The sequence below is a fragment of the Agelaius tricolor genome, unplaced genomic scaffold (assembly GCF_023055355.1).
Source record: "Agelaius tricolor isolate 1412-34295 unplaced genomic scaffold, bAgeTri1.0.p SCAF_40, whole genome shotgun sequence".
NCBI classification, from domain to species: domain Eukaryota; kingdom Metazoa; phylum Chordata; class Aves; order Passeriformes; family Icteridae; genus Agelaius; species Agelaius tricolor.
The window spans coordinates 334,478-340,376 of record NW_027269300.1 but is presented as its reverse complement, the minus strand read 5'-3'; the positions used below and the strand labels follow the sequence as shown (position 1 = coordinate 340,376).

The 5,899-nt window shown below is 57.4% G+C and overlaps 1 pseudogene; it reads left to right on the top strand.

Annotated features, from left to right (window-relative positions):
* Positions 1-3,570: 3,570 nt before the first annotated feature.
* On the top strand, positions 3,571-4,598 carry LOC139603609 (olfactory receptor 14C36-like; annotated as a pseudogene).
* The last annotated feature ends 1,301 nt before the right edge of the window (positions 4,599-5,899 follow it).

Genomic DNA, 5,899 nt, shown 5'->3' with positions numbered 1-5,899 from the left:
TCTAGCCCCGGAGTTCTGTGCTTTCCGTCCTGTGAGAAAGAACTCTCCTTTTCCTCCAGGGGTTCATGGCTGAAACTGGGATTCTACCTCCATATTTGATTAAATCCACAGATTATCCCATATGAAACTTGCCAGCACAGATAGCTCTGGATGGCCTTGGCATCTTGGAGGCCACCTCTCATCTGTCTTCAAAACAATGGGGGGGAGGGTGGGTGTGCTTTTCTTTTCATGGAAAAGAACATCTTTCAATGCAGGTGTCCATAACCAAAATTGGGAATCCGCCTCCAAAATTCCTTATATCCAAGGATAGCTCCCAGACAAAAGCTGCCATACAAACAGATCTGGCTGGCCTTGGCCTCCTTGGGGCTGCCTCTAATCAGCCTTTGAAACACTGGGGCTCTGCCCTTTCCTTCCTGTGGAGAACTGTCATTCTGGTCCAGGCACTCATGGCTGAAATGGAATTCCACCTCCAAAAATCCCCAAATATCCAAGGGTTGCTTTCAGACAAAAGCTGCAAGGACAGACAGGTCTGGCTTGCCTTGGCCTCTGGTGACTGCCTCTGCTCTGCCTTCAAAACCCTGGGGCTCTGTGGTTTCCTTCCTGTAGAAAAGAACCGTCCTCCTTGTCCAGGCACCCATGGCCTCAAGCACATGAGCACTGTACAGGGACAGAGGAGCTCTGTGCTCAGTGGGGTGGAGACTGAGGACAGCAGAGGAGAGCCCTGGGATGGACTGAAGGGTGCTTTCAGAGAGGGTGGATCCTTTTGACATCATAGAAATCAGGGAGAAAAAAGAGAAAATTAATGTAAATTGCCACTGAGGAGGTCCAGAATGGACACCAGGAGAAAGGAATTTTTCCCCTAGGGCAGGGCTGTGGTGCAGCACATCCCCCAGAAGGAGTCTGGGCCAGCCCAAGGCTTTGTGTGTGCAGGCAGAGGCAGGCAGGAGGCAGAGCTGCCAGCAAAAGAAGGGCCCAGCCAGGTGGGGCAGCCGGGGGATGCCGACAGCCTGCAGGGACAGAGGCGCAGGGCAGGGACACCGTAGGACAGCCTGGGCTGCACAGGGCACAGGCATGGGCAGCAGCTGCAAGACAGCCCTGCCAGAGCCAACTTGGGCAGCACTTTGGCCATGGCTGCTGGGCCTGGGCCTGAGGCAGGAGCAGGAGACAAGTGACCCTTGCAGGCCTGGGGCCTCATGGCCTCCTTGTCCCTGCTCAGCAGCCTGGCAGGGGCCGCCCCATGCTCCTGCCCTTGGCATTGCACATCCCCACATGCCAGTGCCCATCCCGGCAAGAGCCCTGAGCAAGGAGGGAGGGACAGCCTGGCCAGACCCTGGGGCTCAGGCCTTGGCCCTTGGCATTCCTCAAACACATCCAGCTTTGCTCAGCACCAGAGACACCTTGGCCTTGTTTGTCCCCAGCTGTCATCACTGCCTCCACTGTTCTGCTCTAACTGGAAGCTGGGGACTCTTTCTCAGTCCTGTCCCTCAGTGGAACCCATTAAAACTTCAAGAAACTTCAGTGTTTTGTTTTAATTTTGAGTTGCTGAGAAGTTTTTTTGAAGACTCTCTCAGGGACTGAGTCTGATGTAAACAACACCAAATCCCCAAGAGGCTCATTAAAGTCCTTGTGCTGTGTCTGTGCTGCTGAGCTTTAAAGGAACAGCTCTTCCAGGGCCAGCTCCTCTCCCAGCCCAGCAGGGCTGAGGGCTCTGCCTGCAGGCACTGAGGGGACAGGAGCCAGGCAGAGACAGGCTGAAGGCAATCAGGATTGGGAAGACATTGAGCTGAGACTTCACCTGCGGAAAGATCTTCACAGCCCTGTGCATGGTGAGTGTGTGGGTGCAGGGCAATGTCCCCTGTGCTCCTGGAGGGATCTCCTGAAGCCAGCACACCCCACAGCCTGGGGCATGTGTCAGGAGGACTCTCTCAGTTTCTCTGTGGCACAGGAGGAGGAGGAGGAGGAGGAGGAGGAGGAGGAGGAGGAGGAGGAGGAGGAGGAGGAGGAGGAGGAGGAGGAGGAGGAGGAGGAGGAGGAGGAGGAGGAGGAGGAGGAGGAGGAGGAGGAGGAGGAGGAGGAGGAGGAGGAGGAGGATGTGCTGCAGAGCAGGGCTCCCCTTCTGAGGGGACTTGTCATGAGCACATTCAGGGCTGGGGTTTCCTGCTTGGCTCTCTGCTTTCCTGAATCTGTGCTCCCACTTTTCCCTGGCTCAGCTTGGTGGCAATGGAAACTCAGCTGGGCAGGGCAGAGCAGGGGCTGAGACTCTTAAACCATCACCTGAGGATTCCTGGGCACCTCAGCAAGTGTCTGCACCTGCCCAGCCTCCAGATCCATGCAGCATTGCCTTTCCATGGTGCCCAGGCTGGGGGAGCTGTTCTTTAATCCCTACAGGGCCGAGCAGCTGCAGGGCAGGGCTGGCCCAGGGCCTGGGCTGGGCTCTGGCAGCTCTGGCAGGGAAGGAGCCCAGGGCCACAGGAGCAGCTGGGGCTGGGACAGCTCCAGCAGCAGAGCCGTGGGCAGGGAGGCAGGGAGGCAGTGCTGAGGGCAGCCCTGCTGCAGGGCAGATGTGGCACCTGCCGGGCCTGCCCTGCAGGGCAGACACTGCCCTGAGCAGCACAGCTCTTGTGTCCCCTCGCAGCCAGCACAGCCCTCAGCCCGGGGGCTCGGGGCCCTCAGTCCCTCCTGGGCCGGCAGAGCAGCCCCAGAGATGAAGGGCATCTCTCCGGCCATGTGCCCATTCATTCCCTGCTGACCAGGGCCTGAGGGCCACTGTCCTGCCCTGCTGCTGCCTGGCAGGGGCTGGGCAGGGCTGGGCAGGGAAAGGCTTTTCCTCAGGCCCGGCTCTCTCTCCCCTTGCCTTGCCCAGGTGCTGCTGGCATTGCTGAGGGGCTCTCTGCAATGGCAGTTCCAGCTGCAGGGCCAGGCCCAGCCCTTGGGCTCCTCCTGTGCAGGCTGAGCACAGCAATGGGGTGTCCCAGCTCCCTGTGCCCGGGGAGCTCTGGGCAGGGCAGCCTGGGCAGGGCAGCCTGAGCCCACTCTCCTGACTCTGGGAAAGGCAGGAGCCACTTTGTGTGCCAGGCATCCCTCTGCTCTCAGCAGAGTCTCCTGGCTGTCCAGGGTAACACGGGAGTGGATTTCAGAAAGGTGCAAGACCAGGGCAGCTGGAACAGGAGAGAGGGACAGAGCAGCTCCCCTCAGTCTGCACTAAGCCTCAGACAACCCTCCTGCCTCCCTGGTCTCTCTTTTCTCCTCAGGTGCAGCAGAATCTCTTATTCTGCCTTCTCTTATCCCCATCCCTTCACCCAGGCAACTCTTCAGCCTTACCGGAAGATTTTTTGTCCAAGTTCAGAAACCCAGACTGCCCCTGCCTCACTGTTCCCCTGCACTGACTGGGGGTCAGGGCTGACTCCCAGGTGTCCTATAGGCCAAGGTCCAGCTCCTGACACAACATTGGCCAGCAGAAATCAGGGCTCCAGCAACAAAGGTGAAGGAAGGTCCCCTAGACATAGGGGGAGGTGTTCAGTGGCAGGAAAGGGTCTGTGAGAAAGGGCTTTGACTTTTCTGTGAGAAATCTCCCCTCAATTATTACTGTGATTCCTTCTTCAAAAGGTTCCAATGTCCGGAGACAGCAAATGTCCAACAGCAGCTCCATCAGGCACTTCCTCCTGCTGGCATTGGCAGACACGCGGCAGCTGCAGCTCCTGCACTTCTGCCTCTTGCTGGGCATCTCCCTGGCTGCCCTCCTGGGCAATGGCCTCATCATCAGCGCCGTAGCCTGCGGCCACCACCTGCACACGCCCATGTTCTTCTTCCTGCTCAACCTGGCCCTCAGCGACCTGGGCTCCATCTGCACCACTGTCCCCAAAGCCATGCACAATTCCCTCTGGGACACCAGCACTATCTCCTACTCAGCATGTGCTGCTCAGGTATTTTTCTTTATGTTCTTTATCTCAGCAGAGGTTTCCCTCCTGACCATCATGTGCTACGACCGCTACGTGTCCATCTGCAAACCCCTGCACTACGGGACCCTCCTGGGCAGCAGAGCTTGTGCCCACATGGCAGCAGCTGCCTGGGCCAGTGCCTTTCTCTATGCTCTGCTGCACACAGCCAATACATTTTCCCTGCCCCTGTGCCATGGCAATGCCCTGGGCCAGTTCTTCTGTGAAATCCCACACATCCTCAAGCTCTCCTGCTCCAAATCCTACCTCAGGGAACTTGGGCTCATTGCATTTGGTGCATGCTTAGGTGTAGGTTGTTTTGCGTTCATGGTTTTCTCCTATGTGCAGATCTTCAGGGCTGTGCTGAGGATCCCCTCTGAGCAGGGACGGCACAAAGCCTTTTCCACCTGCCTCCCTCACCTGGCTGTGGTCTCCCTCTTTGTCAGCACTGCCATGTTTGCCTACCTGAAGCCCCCCTCCATCTCCTCCCCATCCCTGGATCTGGCAGTGTCAGTTCTGTACTCGGTGGTGCCTCCAGCCCTGAACCCCCTCATCTACAGCCTGAGGAACCAGGAGCTCAAGGATGCCCTGAGAAAATTGATGAGACTGTATTTTCAGAAGCATTTCAAAAACATTTTCTGCTGCAGAGCCTTCAGAATGTAACAATCTCAGCCTTTTTGCCCCTGATTGTCCATTTTTATTTGCTAACTTTTTTCTACTGTTGTTGTGTTTTTTTACAAAATACTGCAGTATTACTCTTAGCATTTCTACATGAATATCTACCTTTCTTTTGAAACACAAAGACTTGCAAGAGGCTTGTTTCCTTGGCATTTAAATAAAAAGAAGTGCCTGCCCTGACTTGTCTGTCCAAGGCATTTCCTCAGCCCTTCTCTGTCCCTGCAGGGGCAGTGCCTGTGAGCAGAGGTGGAGGGAAGAGACTCCCAGCACAGCAGCACAGCCAGGGACAATGGCCCTGGCTCTTCCCCCTCTGTTCTGCCCAGCTCCACCCTGTCCTTGCCAGCCCTGCTGTGGCTGTAAGGCCGGAGTGCTCTGGCAGCTTGGTCCCTGTCCTGCTGCGTGTCCCTGCTGTGGCCACAGGCAGGGCCAGGCCATGGGCACTGCTGGGACACAGCTGGGCTCCAGCACAGCAGCTCCATCAGCAAAGGGCATCTCCTGAGGGCAGGGCAGGGAGGCTTTGCTCTCCTCCAGAGCTGCTGTCAGCAATGTGCCCCAGGAATGCCCTGGCTCAGCAAAGCCCAGGGCCTGGGGCAGGGGGGAGTGTGCAGGGGGGGCTCACAGCAGTGTCCTGGCCCAGCCAGAGCTCCTGGCATGGACCTGAGGCAGCAGCAGAGCAGGGCCTGGGCTGTGTCTTTGTTCTGGGACAGCCTGGGAAGGTGGCCCAGGGCAATTGTCCCACAGCAGCCCCTGCAGCCACCATTGCCAGCACTGGCCTCTCCCCACCTGCAGGAGGTTGTTTGTCCCTGCACGGAGGGACACCAAGGGACCAGGCCAGCAGGCCATGTTTGCTCTGTGCTGAGGAGATCTCAGCAGTGCATGGTGTGTGTGTGGGGAGATGAACCCCAGTGAGCACAAACACCATCAGCAGCACCTGGGGGTGGCACAATTCCAGCGGCACAAACAGTGCTTGAGGCCACTTCACTCTGAGAGTAACATCCTCTGGGAAAACACCTGAATTCTTTGCTGGGTTGTGGTTAGGACTGCATGGAGAGAAATATCCCAGGCAGGGAGGCTCCAGGGAAAAATGCTCAGTGCAGCCATGGACTGCAGAGAGAGACATTGGATAGAGTGAGGGTCTGTGGGGAGAAATCAGAGCTGCCTCCCTTCTGAACCAACCCGAGGACCTGACAGGGCTGTGCTGTGTTCTGGGCACTGACCTGGAAGTGAGGGATGTGGAAAAGACCTTTGGTGTCAGGGCTGTTGAGAAGGCTGGGCAGTGTCACTGT